Genomic DNA, 21078 nt, shown 5'->3' with positions numbered 1-21078 from the left:
CTGGGTTAGTGTCAAATTACTTTTTTGTTTTTGCAGTGTTAAGAAGGAGGGCATTGCTTTAAGCCTATTGTAATTGGAGCCATCTTTCATAAAACAACTTAGATCAATCACACATAAATTATAAGCTAGATTTAATTACAAAGTCATTAAGACATTTGACATAAATAGAAAATAAAAATCAAGTTCTGTGTAAAGATAGGAGATTTAACACACATTTCTACCTTCTTACCTTCCTGAAACCCCCAATAATACAACAAATGAAGGGATATTTTAAGGCTTAAACTCAATAAATGGAGAAAACCAGAGGTCGTTTTGGAAGCTGGAAAGCAGATGAACACACATAGTGACAGAATAAGCAGAGCTGAGAAAGTTGAATCCAATCAAGCAGTAGAGAAAACTAATCTGATTTATAGAAAATCAAAGATTTAGAAACTAATGGCAGCAGGTCCTTGAGGAAGTGAGGATAAAAAGAACATAGACTTAATAAGGACAATTGTTAGGAAGTCTGTTTTAAGATGAACTGGATCTAGACTCCTTCCCAGATCCATGCACCATCCCAGAAACTGCCCCTTCTTTAACCAGCAAAGAGTGATGGTATATTTTCAGAAGGAAGTAAAATAGATGGTCTGAACGGAAGAATATCCATGCTGTTGAGGGTGATGGAGCTGTGCTAACAACTGGGGGACAAATGAATGTACCCATATTATCTTTGGAGACCTAACATGCCAAATCCATCTTTCTCAGTTCTGAGTCCAGGACACTGAAAGCTAGACCTTCACCCTCCTGGTGGAACACTGAATGAGTCTTTTCTGGGAAATATGGCTAGTCCATGAAGAAAAATGTGACATTGGAAAAATACTGACATTGAAAGTTTCCTCATTACACAGCCCACCCTAATGTTCATATAGTCAAACTCACATCAGACCAGCCCATGTCTCACACCCTCAGAGCTTCCAGTCAGTACTTAGTATCTCACTCTTAAATGCTGTCAGATACAGACGATGTATGAGATATCTGAGGAAAGTTAACCTGGAAGACAGAAGATAAAGACAAAAAAAGCAATGCTGAAGAAATATAGATAAAACAAATGTCCTGGAGAATGTCATTCTAAGTGAAGTAAGCCAGAAAGAGAAAGAAAAATACCATATGAGATCGCTCATATGTGGAATCTAAAAAACAAACAAACAAACAAACAAAGCATAAATACAGGACAGAAACAGACTCATAGACATAGAATACAGACTTGTGGTTGCCAAGGGGGTGGGGAGTGGGAAGAGATAGACTGGGATTTCAAAATTGTAGAATAGATAAACAAGACTATACTGTATAGCACAGGGAAAGATATACAAGATCTTATGGTAGCTCACAGAGAAAGGAATGTGACAATGAATATATATATGTTCATGTATATTTGAAAAATTGTGCTCTACACTAGAATTTGACACAACATTGCAAAATGATTATAAATCAATAAAAAATGTTAAAAAAAGTCAAAAACATCACAAAGAGAATGACTACAAGTAAGAAACAAGAACAGAATTCTAGCCCCAAATAAACAAACAAGTAAATAAACAGAATGTTCCAAAAACGTAAAGAAAGTCTTGGAAATGAAATACAATAGCAGAAACAAAAATCTTTGATAGAAAGATTAAAATATAAAGCTGAGAAACTTTACCAGCAAAAAGAAAAGAAGAAGGAAAATAGAAGATTAAAAAACTAAGACAATTAAAAATTGATCATGGAAAATTAGCATAAAAAGTAAAGAGAAAGAAAACAGAGAAAATGGAGGCGGGAGCTGGTTAATGATCTGAGTTTCCAAATTGAGACATTTATCAAGTGAAAACTGACTCACACTAGTACAACAGCATTATGAAATTTCAAACATTTAGGGCAAGGAGAAGATTCTGCAAGACTGTAAAGAAGAAGAAGAAAAAAAATCCAGATCATACACATAAGATCAGCAATGAATGAGAATAAAAATGCTCCCCCACACTTAAGTAAAGGTGATTGTTCTGTTGTCATGGTAACAAGTGGCCATTAAAATGGTTTTGAACTCATTTAATCAATCAAAGGCAACTCCCCTGGATGAACATGCCTTTGCAAGCCAACCAATCTGCATGAGACACTCACTTCTGACCACTGGCCCATCAGGGATGGACTCACTCCAATAAACACACCCAAGGAACTGTGATTCTGCAGATGATGGCAACCCACTAAAGCCTCTGAAAGTCCACTAATCCCTAAACTCTGTGCTTCCCATAACGTCAGACATGCTTAGCAGTCTGGTTGCTTGGAGAGACTGTGCCTGACCAGCAGAGTTCTCCCCTACTAAAACAAGCAATAAGTTCAGCTTTGTTCTTTTAATTCAGATGTTGAGTGGTGGTCTCATCAACCTCTAACATAGATTTTTAGCTTCTGAACAGGAGTATTGGAAGTTACAAAGCAGTGCAGAAAGGCTTTGAAAATTCTGAAGGAAAATAATAACTTAGAATTCTACACCCAATCAAATCATTTAAATATGAGAAGTTTTTTTTTTTTAAGACATTTTCAGACATGAACGATATTAAACAATTTATTTCTCACATACCCTTTCTTGGGAAGTCATTGGAAGAAATTAAGTAAGAAGAAGATGTAGGTTACTGGAAACAGGAGATCCAATATAGAAAAAAAGCAAAAGTCAGCCCCAGGACAGTGGCGAAGTGAGTCCCAGGATGGTAGTTATACCCCAGGGCGGACCGATCCATGTTGCAGCTTGTATCAGCTATCTAGTGCTGCATAACAAATCAACCCAAAAATGCATTGGCTTAAAACAACTGTTTAGCTCACATTTTCCTGAGCGGTTCTTCTGGTTGATCTCAGCTAGGATCACTTATGTATCTGTAGTCAGTTAGCAGGTGAGCTGGGGGTGACTGGTTCCATATGGCCACACTCATATGTCTGACAGGTGATTTGATAGTTGCTGGGGCCACTGGGATGATGAGGCTATGTTTCTCTCCTTATCCGGTAGGTGAGACTTGCTCTTCACATGACAGTAGGACTCCAAGAGCCCAAAGCACAAGGACTTCTTAAACCTCTACTGTGTCAGATTTGCTAAGAGTTCATTGGCCAAAGCAAATCATGTGGTCAAGTTCAGAATCAAAGTGGAAAGTATACTAAAGTTACAGAGCAAGGGAGCATGGCTACAAGAAAGGGAACTATTATTGGCCATTTTTATCTACCACAGAGGTTATTAGAAGGTTCCAGGAAAAATGTCCTTGAGAAGATGAGATAGGTAAAATGTAACTGATGTGTCTGAACATGTTGAGGAAAGATTCAAACAACTGTCAAAGATTTTGGTGTTGAATTCATGATAAATATAAAGATAACAAATACATATAAACATAAGCAAAGGGGAAAAAAGGCCATTATTAACTCTGAGGATAACAGAACATTGTTCACTAAATAAAAACTAACCATAATTTGCAATAGATTTAGTGGTTATTGGTATTTAATTAATCATAAATCAGCCAGTTAACACTAAATATCGAACTAATGAAAATTATAATTTGACCAAATTGTGAGAAAAATGGGTGCAAAAAGTGGGTACAGGTAGTGAGGTAGGAAGGATAAACGAGAGCTGAGTCGACTCTTCCACTCCTCCTGCTGCATGCAAAAATCAAGAGATCATATCTAAAACTGGAAAATCAAGAAGCAACAATGTAAGACTATTATGTAGGAACATGGAGACAAATACCAAAGTAATCAGGTGAAAGAGGTAAAACTGGTGTCTCTGGGAAGGAAGAAATGATACATGAGGGGACGAGGACCTGCTGTCACAGAGAAATATTTGTCTTTAAAATTATGTGCATGTTGGAGAAGGATGTAGCTCAAGTGGTAGAGCGCATGCTTAGCATTCATGAGATCCTGGGTTCAATCCCCAGTACCTCCTCTAAAAATAAATAAATAAACCTAATTATCTCCCCCACTGCTAAAATTAAATAATACAAGAATAAAATTATGTGCACGTTAACTTAAGTACAAATAAAAAAAGAGAAAGAAAGAAGACAGAAGAGAAAGTGTTCAGTGTCTTTAATCCAAACTGATATGCAATAATTTAATATCAAGCAACAAAAAGCAAAATGCAAAACAGTTTGTGTACTAAGCTATTACTTAAATTTTAAAAATGGAGGGAGCAGCAAAATATTAATATATGCTTGTATATATATGCACAGAATAATTCATCAGAAAGCCGTTGCTTCTACCTTCCAAACAAATCCGGATTCCAACCACATCTCACCCTTCCATTGCTCTCAACCTTAGGAAAGCCATCACCTCTTGCCTATTCTAGGTCAGCAGCCTTCTCATTGCTTGACTGGCCTTCCTGCCTCCATCCTTCAGTCTAGTCCCTGCATAGCTCCGAGCATCCAGTTTAAAAGAAAAATCAAATGACATCTTCCCTCTGTTCAAAACCCTTGAAGTTTTTGTTTCGTTTTGTCTTGTTTTTTTCCATCAGGTGGAATAAAACTGGACTCTTCACCCGGGCTCCACAGCCTAGTGTCATCTGGTTCCGATCCTGCCCTCATCTTGTTCTAGCTCGTTCTTACTGCAACTCATGGTCCCTTGGCCTAGAGTGCTTTTTCCAGTTATAGAGGCTGGCTTGTCACCCAGATCTCTGCTCAAATGTCAGCTCCTCAGATGGACCTCTCCTAGTCCCTGCTCTGTCCTCTCCATCAACACTCACCACTTTCTTATCATTGTCTACCCTGATTTATTTTTCTTCATAGCACTTATCACCATTTGACACTTAATTATATATTAAATGTTTAGTTGTTTTTTAACTGTCTCCTCCAACAGCATGTACAGTCCCAGGAGGGAAGCCATACTTGTCTGTTTTGTTTATTGCATTTACCCCCATGTAGCCAAAACAGGGCCTGGTGCATAGTAGCTATTAGTAAATTTCTTCTGAATAAATTAATAGTGAAAAATACAGGAAACCACCTCCCAACTATTTACAGTAGCTGCTTTGGGGAAGGGAACTAGGAACTTGGGTGTCAGGGGTGAGAGAGCAAGAGAGAAGTAACTTTTCACTTACCTGGGTCCTCAGACCTTAAACTTCTCCAGCACCCAGAGTCCAGTCAGCAATCTCCCCACTGGGGTAAAGGTAACATTTCATTGGCCTAAGATAAAGAAGGCATCAGTAACACTCAATTCATACACTTTGAGTACATGCATATAATTTAGAAATTATATTCTGAATTGCACGTTCAACATATTTTTGCCGATTAAGGTATAAAATAAAAAAGTTTGGTCTGTAAGTTTGGTCACAAATGGATAGCCTGTAGGTTTTGGACATAGCAGACATGTTTGATTTGTCTCATATTGTTTTAAGTTGAATGAATCAAAATCCAGAGATTTCACATAAGATTCCAGATGTCTGGGTTTCTTGAGATACCAGAGTTGCTGGCAGTATTGGTCCTGTGACCCGCTGGAGCCAGCGGAGCGCAGCCCTGTTTAGAAGGCACATGGACCCTGTGCACTGAAGCTTTCCCTAGCAGCTTCCTGTGGGGTCTCAGGTTCAGCTCGCCTCACTCCCTGCAGGCATTTACTTTATGGTTCTTTTCTGACTCTGTTTCTCAGTCTCAGCCAAATCACTTGTACCTAAGAGCAGTGAAAGTGCTGAAATTTTCTTATAATCAACTTAAACAAAATTTAAAAAAGATTGCATTCAGAGTCAACTATCTCGACACCACACTTACTCTTTCAATCTGTTGTGTGAGAGTCACAGGGCACAGGGCAGATGTCGGCACAGCCATGATTGACAGAGTATGTCCCCGTGAATCACAGTCCCTGGCATGTGTCCTGGCTGGGAGCAGGCTGAGAACCACTGATCTGTAGTCCGCATTGTGTACTTTGATATCCAATTATATACAGTCCTTCTTTGTTAAATATGTATCTACAGCCCCACAGAAACTTCTTGTAAGAAATGCTGCGTATAGTACTTCTGAGTTCCTCAGAGGATCAAGTATTGAGAATATTTAATAAAGGCTGTTTGGTTATGCGATTAACATAAAAAAGTATGGATTCTGCCAGTGCTTATAACTTATATCACTATGGTTTGCAGAGTTAAATATATAGAGATAGAAAGAGAAGCGTACCCAAACACACATGTTTTATAAAAGCAGGAAGAATGAATGTCTCAATCATTTTTGTTTTCCCAGAGTGCCCGGGAAGGGCTTTGCTACGACAACCAGATAAACGGACGGATAAAGGAATGAAGTCTACAGTATCCACCACAGTAATAATCATAGACACTATTTAAGAAGCACTGTCTGTGGACTGGCCACTGAGCTAAGTCTTTAACATCATTTTCTCAGTTAATCCTTGCAATCATGACATATGGCCAGTTTTTTATCTTTTAATAATATAAATTAAAAAATAAGGCTTAGAAAAGTGAAATAAGTGGTCCACAGCCACACAGCTACTAAATGGCAGATCCAGGATTCAAACCTAGGTCTTCCCAAAGGCAGTGGTCTCTACTAAGCAATATCAAAAACAAACAAACAAACAAAGAATTCTCTGGATGCGAAGATGAAATGTTTAAGTTTCTCCAATAAAATACTCCCATCCAATGATTTAGTTGTCATGGAAAATAAACCACAAAATCAGCATATTCTGCAGGAGCAGAAGTTGAAGATGTCTTTAGCCAAATTAATAGATGAGGAAAAACAAAGGACATTCAATGTAGAGCTCAGGGTAAGTACATGACCAAGGGAAGCCCAAAACCTTGAAAAATAGTAGACAATTGGAAATTACTTATTACAAAAATGGGAAGTTGCTTCTCAGCCACAAGTTCTATTTATTGTAGATAAAAAGTAGTGACTGAACCAATTGTTTTTCTTAACACAAGATGAAAATTTCAGTTTCATTTGTCCAATAGGAACATTCCTTAGAAGACAAAGGCACTGTTGGGCTGAAGATCATAAATAGTTTGAAGGCTTATTCTCCACTCCCCAAAAGTTTACCATCCACTAGAGGAGCTGAGGCATCTCCACGTGGCTAGAAAAGAACACTAGGTCAAGTGAGGCCCAATCTGGAGGGTCTGGCCAGCCAGCCAGAGAATGTTGGACAGATGGCTGTTATTTGGGGAGCTTTGGAGCAACAAAGGGCTAAGAGGCCACTCTCTGCCCAGGCTGCACACACCACCACATTCTGTGTGTTCACCATGGAGAAAAAGAGATGTGGTAACCAGAGCCCTTCATGAGATAAGATAAAAGGTTTAAGTAAATTGTTCTGAACGTGATAAGATAAGCGGTTTAGACGACAAAGGGTAAAGCAGCTGCTGCCTGAGACGTACATATTTCTTCAGCAGAAAAGGGTTATGCAGTTCAAGGCAGCTTGTTTAATGAAAAGGAAAATATGTTAATTAGATGAAAAGTTGGGCATCTGGGTGTGTGTGTGTGTGTGTGTGTGTGTCCAGAATTATGAACAAAAAATCAAAGAAAAACCCCTATGCTGGCTGGCAGACCATTCATGCAGTGATGTGAAGGAGGTTTTTAGTTTACTTTGAACATTTTTGTATTTTTTTCTCTGATAGAACGAATAATACACAAATATATTTTCCTTGCAAAAATTATAAAAGTTACAGGTCAAAATAAAGTCCCCTTTGGCTACCACTCAATTGTACCCTGCCCAAATCCCAACACCTCCTCAAATGATCTTCTGAAATCTGAAGTGCAAGCTCATGTGGTATTTGAGCATGATGGAAAAAAAAAAAAAAGCTTGCAGTAATAATAATACTAACTCCCTTTTATTAAGTAGATGTTATGCTAGACAGTTTACATATAAATTTTTAGCTCATTCAGCAAATGTTTTGTGAGCAACTAAGTGCCAAGGACTAGGAATATGACAAAGACCTCAAAGAATTTGCAATCACCTCCCAGCTTGACGTCCTTTCCACCATATACTGATAAAGAAAGCAAGATTCCATGAGATTAAGAAACTCACTCAAGGTTGCTGTAAGATAACTGATAAGGACTGGGGTTCAAATCCTGGTATGTATGTCTTCAAAAGCTGATCTTTCTTCCACGACTACCCAATTGTTTTCAAACAGTTAGTTTTAAAAGCAGAAGTCTTACAATGTTTTTAATGTATCAATACATTTTTTTATGTATCAAATTATAGCTCAATGCAGAAAAGATAAAAGTGGAAACACTTTGGTTCACCAGTGACCTCCTGTAAAAATAAATTTGTCCCTGCCAAGAGGACTAGATGGAATTGCTTAAGGACTGATACCTGCAAGTTCCAAGTCTGTTGTTGAACAGCTTTAGGGGCAACTACTAAACATTCAAGTTGACTGAGATCATCAGGTGCTAGGGAATTCCAAACCTGAACATGCCTGGGAATGACAGGTTCCTGTCCCCCTCCCACTACTTGTGACCCTCCACTGCTAACCCTAAACTCACTGGGACTCTGAGATCTGGAGTTGTTAAAGGCTTCCCCTTGGTGACTGAAAAGTAATTCCAGTACAACTCTGTTCTGTTTAGTGATCCCTTTTTAACCATCCAATCTTATACCTCTCCTCCCAATCTGAAAATATTTGACCAGAGTTGTACAAAAGGGCCACTTTGTGGGATGCCCAGCATTTGTGGGTTACCTTCTTCAAATATTTCCCTTCCTTCTGCTTTGATTTTTCATATCTACGTACACTTTGTTCATGAGCCACATAATCTTTTCTAGAATGAAGCAAGTCTGGTTATCCCTAGCCCCAGTCTACTCTTTCCTCCTTGTTACTCTTTCATTTTTCACTTATTTTTGGTGAAATTTAAAACCCTCTTCCAGGTAATACCAAGTGTATTTGACTCAGTGCCTTGTCTTCTCTTCCTGATGGCCATGCCCTGGCACAGCCTCATGTCCCCCTCCCTCTGCCCAGGCAAGCCCCCCATCCCCAAGCAATCCTGCCTTCATGAACTGGACCCAAGATAGCACTGCTTACTGCAGCTATCATTTTTCACAATATCCCCAATGAGTGATCATCCAATGTCTGCTTATTTCTAGTCATGGAAAGCTCTCTTCTTCACGTAAGAGCCCGTCTATTGTAGGGGAGTAATAATTTTTTTTTTAAAGATTCCTCCAGATTTTTAGCTACAACTAGCTATCCTATACTTTCTGCCTGTTGGGTCTTCACTCCAGAATAGTGTTTCTCAGTGTCGTCTCCAGACCAGAAGCATCAGCATCACCTGGGAACTTGCTAGGAATGCAAATTCTCAGGCCCTGCCACAGACCCACTGAACAGAAACTGTGGGGATGAAGCTCAGCAATTTAGTATTTTAACAAGCCCTCAGGTGATTCTGATGTACTTAAGTTTGAGAACCCCTGCAACAGAAGGCAAGGCCCTTCCTGGACCAACTTTCCTGGACACATTTAGCCTGACCAGGAGTTAGCAGTCACACTGATGCTACAACCTGTTGGTCTGATTTCCAAAAGATACTTCACTTTTTCCAATATAGTTTATCTCTTGGTTTCAGGACATACCATTTGTTGCATCGTTTTGAGGGGGTGGAAATAAGTGAAGCTTTCAGTTTCTTTTATTTCTACTTATGTCTAAGTTTTCCTGGGAATAAAATGTTTATATAGGTAAAGTTTGACAACTATTGGTCAGGTATAGAAAGCAATCAATATATTTCTAGCATAAACAGAAGATTAGCTCTTGATAATTGCTGTGTCCTATAAACATTTAACTGACAGATGGTTTGGAAAACATATGAGAGATACGATGGTTGGGTGTGGTCAACATCAAGCTTCTTTAATCAAAAAGACTTCATGAGGGACACAAGAATTATACTGAACTTTGACAGATGGAAGAAATACAATTTTGCAGGTAGAAATAGGGATAAGAACAATATTGCAGGCAGAAGTTAAGATAATAAAGGCGGTCTGGTATATTGGGTCAGAACACTGGTTTTGGAATCAAAATCCCTGGAATTTTACTCTCACTCTGTTACTTACAAGCCATGTGACTGTTTTCACAACTGTAAGATGGGGGCAACAGTGGCACCTCTTTGTGGTGAGCAGAATTCCATGATGGCCTCAAGATTTCTTCCTTGTGGCATGCATGTCCTGCCCCGGAGTGTTGGGGGGGGCACCAGTGACGATGATGGGGTATCACTCCTGGGATAAAGTCATTAATCAGTTGCCTTGGAGTTAAAAAGAGATCATCTCAGGTGAGCCTGACCTGATCATGTAAGCTTTAAGAAGGTAATCCTACTGCCATGGAAGGAATCAAACAGCTCACGAGAAAAGAAGCCATGTAGTAAGAACCTGAGGATGACCTCCTGGAGCTGAAAGCAGTCCCTGGCTGAGAGCTAGCAAGAAAGCCGGGGCCTTGGTCACCTCGCTGCAAGAAACTGAACTCTGCCAATAACCAGTAAACTTGGAAGAGGGCCCAAGCTCCAGAAGAGATTGCAGCCCCAGCCGACACCTTGATTTCAGCCTGTGAGACACTGAACAGAGGACCCAGGTAACCTGTATCTGGATTCCTAACTCACCAAAACTGTGATAGAATAAATTAGTGTTGTCTTAAGCCACTAAGTTTTTGATGATTTGTTATAGAATTATTAGCAGTAGAAAACTAATATACTGTCTCAGAGGGTTGTAATGCAAAGATGTTCTAAAGTATTTAACACAGTGCTTAACATCTAGTAAATGCTTAATAAACGTAACTGATTCTATACAAGAATAATGAGACAAAGGGGTCAATAGAAGAGACAGGATAAAAATAAGAAGATGAATTTCACTTTTATTCATTTCAGTTTCAGGAAATGGTGAAGATAAAAAATAAATGCACAAAAAAAAAAGTGGACAATGATTGCCAAGATAAACCTTAGCTGAGGGAAGAATATTAAGACTACTTACTCCAGCAGATACCCTTGTCTAGAGTCAATGGAGGAGAAAACCTCATGAGCTCAATGACAAAGAGGCAAGGAAAAAGTGAGAGGAAAGGATTCCAGGAAATCCACGAAGGTAAAATACAAATGAAATGAGAAGCATCTTGGAGGCGTTTAAACTATTCCAGACAGAAGAATATAGGAAGGGGAAGTAATGTGGATCCTGAGATTAAAGGAAGTAAAACACGAAGAATCTAAGGAAGTAAAAGGAGTTCAAACGAAGCCTAGAGGAATTAAAAATAAACCATATATATGGGCCATGTGTTATGTAAACCAGAAACAGGTCATTGAGATAGCATTAGATCACTCAAGATTAGAGTCACAGTTTATGGGGACCAGAAAGGAAAGAAATAGGGTATAACTTTAAAACAGGAAGTAAAGTAATATGGGAAGAAAGACTGGATTTAGCCATCTACTTTTCAATTTTTTCATGGATCCTCTGAGTTAATAATTTCCCCATTTTGTGTCAAGTTTGAAATCAATCAAAATAATAAAATAACTATGAATGGAGGAAAGAAGAGTGATGCTTTCCTTTTTCGCTATGTTGACTAGATCAGATATAATTTACCTAAGGTATAGTTTATGGGCAAGTCAGTCATCATATGGCCCCATCCAAAGGATTTCCTGGAATCCTTTCCTCTCACTTTTTCCTTGGGGAAAATGCAAAGCCTGTGGGTCCTACTGAGAGAGTAGTCACATCCTACACCACACGACCTGGCCTCCCCTTCCCTAATTCCTCAACTTCCAATTCTATCTCAGCTGACCGGAATCAAGAATGAGCATGAAACCCCAAAGCAACTGATTTGAAGATGAGGTTATGGCCTATGAGGAGGCTTGGCATAGAACCTCTATACAAATAGGGATATTGCTGGGTCAAGCAGACACTATCTCCTAGAAATCTGACACGGAACTGACAAACTGTGAATAAGGTGAAGCTCTGAATTATCAGAAAAGATGATTAAGTGGTTACGAACAAGCAGAAGCCATGGTAAGCTAAAATTACAAGGTATTCATAGGAGAGTTGAGAAATTGGTGAGTTGAAATAGGAATGGTGGCAGGGCAGACAGAGGGATGCTGAGTCACTGCAATAATGGGATCCCTGAACTTGCCAAGGCAACAGAATGACTCAGATCAACAACTCCTCACTGAATGCCTCTAGTCCCTGAATGACGGCCAGCGTCCACGAGGACCAACTTCATCACTTGCCCTGAATCATCAGGGCATTCTTAAAGTCCTTTTTTCTACGAATATCCTCACAGCACCCTTACTTCTGCCACCTAAATGAACCACTGCTCTCTGTAGTGGAAGGATATTGACAAACATTTTGATAATAATAGTATTGGCTGACACTGAATATGTATCACGTGACAAGCACTAAGCTGTTAACTTTACATGTTCTAGCTTATTTGATTTTCTCAACAATCTATGAAGCACTAGTATTATTCTCACCAATCTACAGGAGTAGATCCTAATTTAGAGAGGTGACCTCACCTGCCTAAGGTCACACAGTGATTTTGTGGCAAAGCTGGCTCTGAATCCAGATCTGTATAACTTCAGAGCCCAAATATATAATTGCATCTAACTCCCATCATCTTACTCTCTTTCTCTGGGGTCATTTTGGGACTAGATGGTGGGAATCGACTACTCCAAGTCATAAAATTTGAAATGCAATGACCAGAACTTATAGGGAAAAAAAAGACTCATCATGAATATTAGAGAAAATAATCATACATCTTTGGAAATTTTATAAAAGGGAAGTTCTGAAAAATTCCACCAGAGCAAGAAATGGTGAAGGAAAATTACTTACTGATTTCAGATGCATAGTATGTGCTAAATGTATTATTTTAATTACTGTTTAAGGAAAATATGTATTTTTTATAGTTTATCTGTGACCTTGATTTCCCTAAACTAATTTTCCTCACAAAACCTTAAGCTCCTTAACAGTGAACTCTCTACAAAAAGATTTTTAGAAACCAAACTTGGATATAGAAGAGAAACTACTTTGCATTAAAAAAAGAGAAATGAAACTATAGAGTTAAAATTTTTTATATGCAAGGAGAAGAGGCTATGAAATAGAAAGTACAAGATTTAATTTTAATTTTGCTGAAGTAATAACTGAGATTTATTTCTCAAGAACTGGGAAATTTAGCAGAGGTATACAGAGAATATATCTATTTGAAGATGAATAATAATGTTGAACATGTGTTAGCTTCATGAGAGCATAAACTTTTTTGTTTCCTTCACTGCTGAATTCTCAGATGCAAGAACAGCTTCTGGCATACAATAGGTGCTCAATAAAAATCTGTTAAACAAAATGAATCCATGACCCAAACTCAAGATACTGAGATTATTCTCTGAATTCTATCCCTAAATTATACATGAATTTGAGCAAGTCATTTAGCATCTTTGGGTGCAAATTTTATTTATTCATTTGTGAATTTGTTTATTTAAAAGATACTGCAAGAAGATGAGATTTGTCCTACCAAATATCAAAATTAACAACATGGTACTGGTTTAGGAATAGGCAAAAATAAAAAAATAAAAAATAATGGAACAGACTAGAAAATTTAGAGGCAGATTCTTATATATGTGTGTATCTCAGTTTAGTGTATGTATGTGTATGCATGCATATTCCACAAAGGTAGCATACAAAATCAGTTTATAAAATAAAATGAATTGATTTGGGACAACAGATTATTGTTTAAGAGAAAGAACATACATACCATATACTAAGTTAAATTTCAGACAGATCAAGGACCTGAACGTATTTTAGTAAAAAAGAAAATTATAAAACTACTAGTAACTAAATTCACAGAAATGCTTTCATAACCTCAGCGTGGTAAAATCATTGTTTAGAGTAACACTAAATTTATAATCATATTTAAAATGTGAAATTATAATTGTTTTACATGTAAAAGTGCTATAAACAAAGTTAGGAGGTGAATGGCAATCTAGGAGGTCATAATTATAACATAAAAAATAAAGACTCATTAGCCATTATACAGAGTACTGCAAATCAGTAAGAATCATAAGCAACAAAAACACAGGAGAACAGGAAAAGGAAAGAAGTAGTAAATTCAGAGATGAAATTATATAAGCAGCTAACACACATAAGAAAGTCTGCTAATGGTAAATATACAAATGACCAATAAACACGAAAATCCACTAATCATTGCTACAAGTAGATATAACTTTTTGGAGGCCATCTTGGTAATATTTCTCAATAGAATTGATCTAACTAAAAATGAAGGTGTAGAGGAGAGAGCACTGGTTTTGAAGTTAGGACTGGCTCTGACACTTGCCTATTTACCAGCTGTGTTACCTTGAGCAAGTTACTTAACCTATCTGAGCCACAGAGTCTACACTGAAACGAAGATGGTAGCAGTGCCTTCCTGGCTAGAGGGAGCATTGAGAAAATGCATGGACAGAGCCTGGCATAGAAAAAGGGCTCAATAAATATCAGTTTTTCCTCCTCTTACTCTCCCTGTGCTCCTTTCCCCCTCTCCTCCAGATTTCCTGCCAGTTTTGATTAGACTGAGGAATGCTTCAAGGCAGAAAAGTCCAGCTTCTTTTTCAGGAAGTCACAATTTGGTTAAGGCATTTATACGTGTTTCAGGGAGAGCTCTCAAGGAAAGCAGCAAAGTGTTCTAGTGAGTGAAGAAAGCAGCACAAAGAGCAAAACAGATGTAAAAATCTGACAGCAACAAGATGATGAAAAGAAAAAGCCAAACAAGAATGAGAGTAATACCAAACCCCAAACTATAAAGAAAACGGATTAAAATGTGAGTAATTATGCACTTTAGAATACACGAGAAAGGTATTATGGAATTAGGAGGAAAAATTAGATACATGAAGATTGCACTGAAGATAGCACTGAAGATAATGACACCACTTTAAAATATGTCTGAAATTATGAAAGTACTATCACATTACCAAAACTTTGGGAAGTAGATGACAGTGTATATGTATGTATACACACACACACACACACACACACACACACACACATATATATAAAACACATACTGATTATCATTTTAGTTTATTCCCTTGCAGTATTTTTCCTGGACTTTTTTTTATTGAGATATAATTCATGTATCATAAAATTCACCCCTTGACAGTGTACAGTTCAGTCATTTTGGTAAATTTACAAAGAAGGGTAACCATCACCACTCTCTATAAGTCTAAAACATTTTTATCATTCCCTCCCCCCCCAAACACATTAGCAGCTCCTCTATTCCTCAGCCCTCAGGCCCGGCTCTACTTCCTATACATATTTGTCAAAGGCATGTTTGAAAGCCAGTTGAATTGCCTTCCTTGTTTTACTTAATAGTCTATGAGAAACAAACTTTCCGTAAATGAATAAACTGCTTTCAAATTTTTATATAGAGAAATTATTTCTAAAATGTTCGCAGGAAGCAAAAATTAAAAGAAAGAAAAGAAACACAGAATTAAAAACAAAATAAGGATAATTCTAGGATACTAACTGAAAAATGAAGATGTAAACACTATTTGCATGCAGACAACATAGCTTAAGAAGTGAAGAGTTACTTGATCAGATTATTGAAGACAGACATTTTCTTGGGTCTGATGGTCTTACTATTGTGTTATCTTTAAAAACACTTTTTTAATCAGAGCATGTTTACAAAATTAAAAAAAAAACCCAATAGTGCTGAAGAACTTATTGCAAAAGGTAAGAATGCCTTGCTGCTACTTCCCAGCCCAACATCACCCCTTTGCCTTCCACCCAAACCCTACTGGACCCACACCTGAAAAGCAACCAAGTTTAACTTTGTAACAGCTACAGTTTTAAAAATTCTTTTGGGTGGTTACTTCCCTATCTCTCAATAATATAGTCATATCGCCACTTCTTTATTTATCAAACAGACAGACTTTATCTGTGGACTTCCTTCCCATTCTGATACATGAGTGCTTAGTTCACCCCCCCTCACAACCTCCCCCCCAATATGAAGGTCTCACTATTTTTAATTCCTCTATTGCAATTTTAGGTATTGCACTTAACTTCAGTTCCTCTTCGTAATTTTCTTAATATATATAAATTTGTTCTCTGTATCTCTCAACTACTTGCTTTGTATAGGTTCCCTCCCCTTTCACTTCCAAAATTCTCTCACTGCTGGTTCCTGTAAGATTTCAATCAAAAAGTTCAAATGACCAGCACAATGTAATAAGTTGTTAACAGCGACATTAAAAAAATTCTGAAATTGTTGGTGTACACAGACAGTAACAGAGACTAATATAGGAACACACGTGCATTTACCACACAGCCTTATCAAATCTTAACACTGCAACCTATTTTTCTCCCCTTTAAAAATAAAATTTGCCAGTCCACTGAGGGCCTCTAAACTAACAACTATTTCTCTTTCACCCAGTATTTATCACCACATTAAAACCTCTCTCATTAATTAAGTGTTTACCATTCTAACACATGATTTTATAATTGTGGCACATACTTTGGCATTATATATATAATATAAATATACTCACATATATTCATGTGTATTATACATATCCATATACTATATATTAACAATGACATTTTTAAAGTAAAAAACTCCTGAGAATGGGGGAGCACTAGCATTTCTAAATTCTCAGAGTTTTGTGTAACTCTTACTGCAAAGCAAGCAAAAAATTCCAGGAACATGACTCAAAAGGTACACAACATACCATAAAAGGGGAAACCATAATAGCTTAAGAGGAACTATGGGATAAGGATCCTGATCCAAAGGAGAGAATCAGGAAGGTGATTTTTAATTCTGCACCAAGACAGATTGTAGACCGGGCCCTCCATGCAAAGAAGCGGAGAGCTGAAGTTCAGGAGGACCTTCCCTGGCAGGGTCTCCTCACTGCACTCATGGGCTGGGTGGAAAGAGAGTATCAGGGAATGAGGTAAGCCTGATCCTTAAGGTGCTTCTCAGGACAGCTCACACCTCAGAGAGATGGAAATGAAGGAGGAAGGGACAGAGATCTGTGCACCGACCCATTTTCAGCTTATGTAGAAGAGATCACCATGTATAGCCAGAATGCCTAACAGAAGGAGCATGGAGTCTAGCAGGTAAACACTTGAACACATGCCAGAAAAGCAGAAGAGTCACAGAAGAAAGCACAAAGTTGAAAGAATGGGAAGCACACAGGGAACCATATTCAGTATCCTGTAGTAACTTATGGTGAAAAAGAATATGACAATGAATATATGTAGGTTCCTATATGACTGAAGTGTTGTACACCTGAAATTGACACAATATTGTAAACTGATTACACTGCAATAAAAATATATTAAAAAAAAAGGAATGGGAAGCAAAGGAAAGCTTCACGGCACGAAGACATAAACATAAGGACATTCATTTTTCTTTCTATGCTAAATAGACTTACTGTTTCTTCATATTCCTACCCAATTTTACCCCCCCACACCCATACATGCACAGCATGTATACAATGTGCACCTCATTTTAATCATGGTGTAATATACAATTCAGTATGCCACTTTCAAAATTTAAAATATTTTCATCAGCACATTATCAATCATCAGACTTACATTCTTAGTGTCTGCACCTGGTGCCTACCATTTCCAGTTGCCTACTATTATAAATATGCTCAGATAAGCATAGTAGGTATTCTTAGCATAAACAGGGGAGGGGATGCTAAGAAAAATTTTTAAATGAACATTTTTTTAAAAGAAAAATGGTAAATGTGAGAGATTTAGAAGTTACCTTTCAGGAGGTGGGTATAGCTCAGAGGTAGAGCGCATGCTTAGCATGCATGAGGTCCTGGGTTCAATCCCTAGTACCTCCATTAAAGAAAAATAAAGTTACCTTCAGGAGCCAGTTGATTCAGAAGGATTTGGTCCCTGTTCTCGTATGTTAACCATGTATGTTTTAGCAGGTATGCAGTTCTGCTCAGAGAGGATTTTTAAGTTTTTTAATTTGAAGACATTTACCAGTGCAGGAAAAAACTATAGATGATAATAAAAAACACAGATCCCCTAAACTAATCAATGTTTATCATATTTTTAAAAAAATACAGGAATACTCCTGAAAAGTTGAAGTCTCTTTTGGACTCTTCTGCAGTCACATGAGTAGCCTCTTAATGACCACGAGGAACAATAAGCAACTGAGTCCCAAAGTAGTTTCCGTAAATGGTGATAAAGGACAGAGAGGTGGGTATGATCTACGCACACAGACTTGACTCTTCGGTGGGTTGCTCTTTCTAACATAATTACAGTAAGACTCAGTTTGTATGATGCATTATAGTCTGCAAAGTGCTTTTGTGGCCCGTGTAATACAGGGAGGTGAGGTAAGCTTCAACCGAGGCTGACCCCCTCCCCGAGAACAGACATGGAATGACAAAGTAGCAGCAGCTCGGGAGATCACTTATAGGAACTGCACAGAAAGTAGTTTTTGGTTCAGTTAAGAAATCATTGCCAGGTTACACTACTTCGAGCTCTCTTCCTATTAAAATGTGAGCAGGACAAATCCTGTTTCCTTGGATCAGTGTGACTCAGAGACAGCTCGAGGACAGACAGCTCTAGACAGGCTGAAACAGAGAGCTCCAGGAAATATTCCATTAACAGAAAATACTCTTAAGGGCGATCAAGAGAGCAGGGCAGGGCATAGAGCATCTCCTCACAATAAAGAGAGCAGCACGTCCCAAAGTGCAAACCTATTTTGAAGTTGCAGAATTGCACGAAGCTTGGAAAGTAACAACAGGGGTTGCATACTAGGACCACAATACTGGGCCTCTCCAGGTATTTCTTTTAAGGGATCCTGGGGCATGTTGCTCGGTTACAGGCTGCATGATGCTGGCAAACTATATGAAAAGCAGGGTGAAGAAAATACTGAGCAGCAAATAAAGGTGAAAGTCTTAGAAAGGAAGAAAGGAAGGTATTTGTGGGATTAATATAAAAAGAGGTATAAATATATTTATATATATATAAAATACACACTGACCCCAGGTTCAGCTCACTTAGAAGAAATCATCACTGATATCTTCTATGGAGAAGCAGCATAGCTTCAAGCATATTTTAACCCTTGACCATACGTGAGAGAAGCAGAAGCTAGAGTCACAAAAGAAAGCACAGTATTTATAATATATACAGGTACATACACATATATATAAATATAATGCATGTAAGTATATATGCACACACACACATATATACACACACATCTGCAAAACAGAAATTTATGAATAAATTGAAAAGATCATTAAAAAGAAAAAATAAAAATTAGGACAGACCAGAAATATCAACAAATTCCCTGATTCATTTCATTTTCAGAAAATAACTGCTGGCTAGGACCAACGTGGAGATTCTAATTAGCATCAGCACTGCCCCTTGTGTGAAGCCTTCTCTTAGCCCCGTCCCCTGCCGTTAGAGTTCACTACTTCCTCTCTATGACTCCAGAGCGCTTGTCATTTTGAGCCTTTTTTTAGCATCTGTCACAGTCATGACAGGCTGCATTATGGGTGTCACTTGTCCTTCCAAGTAGGCTTTGATGTCCTAGGGTAAGGACTGTGTTCTACTTACCTTTGTATCTCTGGCATCCAATGAAATATTTGGCCAATGTATGTACTCTACACATGCTTTTAGAAACCAAGCCACTGTCTGTCACAGAGAGATCATTTCCTCTGTGGAAGCAAACCCTTCCTATCTTCCAGTCCACTTCTCCCAGCTCTGTTTTGCTCTTTAGGCAGAAAATCAATATCTATTGTGTTAAGTTCGAAGTGGGTGGGCTTTCGTTTGCTTTCTTCCATAGGGGAATAAAGGCCAAGGCTTTTCCCCAGAGGCTATGACACTAGTTCTTCCTATATGCTGTTAAAAAAAAATAAAGACTATTAGAGACCTAAGATTGAGAACTGAGTGGAAGAGATCTGAATAGAAAAGCAGGGAACTTGACTCAGACAGAGGTTCGGGTCTAGGAAATCCCCAGAGACGAGGTTTAAGAAAGGAGAAAGGAGATAGATCTTTTAAAGCAAAAACACTCAAAACTGTTTGTCCCATATCAGGAAAGTAAAATGTCTGAGTGATGTTGCCTGGCTGATATCTGTGTTTGCTGTTGTGTAATTACGGGGCTGGTGGGAATGGTCTTCTTTGGGACTATGGTATGCATCTGGGGCCAACTGGGGACTTTGGTATGCAGGTGCCTCATGACCTACCTGATGGGGACTATGTCATCCACTGGGGTGTCAGCAGATGCCCTGGTTTCAGTGGACTTGGTGGACTGGTCAGAGTTTAGCAATGCACACAATTACCCTGAGTTTTTGCAAAGTGTTCCCATCTCTACTTCTGTTAAAAAGCTCAAACTCCAGCCCTTGTCACATAAACCATTGGGTGACTCCACTTTTCAACTGTCTTCCTTCTGTGAGGTAAGGGGAGGAATTGACATTCATTCAATGCCTACTGTGTGGCAGGAACTCTACTGCACTTAGAAACTTGACAAATGATATTAAGTGGACATCATCACTTTATGGAGAATGCCACATAGCTAGTAAGTGGCACATCCAGGGTTCACAGCCAGGTCTAGGCTGGCTTTGAAACTTTGGCTGATAGTGCTGATGTTCCTCAACAGCACAAAAAGGCTGCAGCGGCTCTCACACTACCAACGAACGGCCAGCCGGGGCAGCTGGCTATGACACAGACAGCCTGAGACCCACCTCAACTGAGACTTTTTCTAGGTCTCAGATGTCTTCTGTTACTTTGTTAAGTGGAAGACTAGAAATTTGGACAGTCGGGAGAACTGATCAGCAGCATAAAATGCTCCCTAGTTAGAAGAGAAAAAATGAAACAAAACAAACACTTAAGTGAAAATAGTGAAAGGCTGAGAGTATGTAGGGTATAAGAAACTAATTAACCATGTCTAACTGGTTTTATTGGGTTTGGTGATGGAAAAAGCAGTATGTACAAACACACCATATAGAAAATGCCCTTTATGACAGAATTTACTAAAATTCAGATGAGGTAATGCAACTGAAAGTGCTTTAAAAGTATAAAGTGCTATACGGCTGTGAGGGATGATTTGAACGAGAAAGCTTTTACAGGAGAAACTTGAAACACTGGTATTTTTGCCTCTCCTCTCAGCACCAGAGCAGTTTTGAGAGTTGCTCTTTGCTGAAAAAACAACTCATGCTCATTTCTTCAGTC

The 21078-nt window shown here is 38.3% G+C and overlaps 1 long non-coding RNA gene across 6 annotated transcripts in view; it reads right to left on the bottom strand.

Annotated features, from left to right (window-relative positions):
• The window catches only part of LOC107033822 (uncharacterized), a 51080-nt gene that overhangs the window by 10943 nt on the left and 19059 nt on the right, over nt 1–21078 (bottom strand). For 5 of the 6 annotated variants that reach the window (XR_012072514.1, XR_012072515.1, XR_004190146.2 and 2 more), the window contains exon 3: nt 5072–5156. This is a non-coding gene — a long non-coding RNA (uncharacterized lncRNA). Of the gene's footprint in view, nt 1–918; nt 1030–5071; nt 5157–21078 lie in introns of all 6 variants that reach the window. The other variant, XR_012072517.1, reaches the window with a different exon arrangement.

This window comes from Vicugna pacos, chromosome 5 (genome assembly GCF_048564905.1).
Source record: "Vicugna pacos chromosome 5, VicPac4, whole genome shotgun sequence".
NCBI lineage: Eukaryota > Metazoa > Chordata > Mammalia > Artiodactyla > Camelidae > Vicugna > Vicugna pacos.
This window is presented reverse-complemented; position numbering and strand designations above follow the sequence as displayed.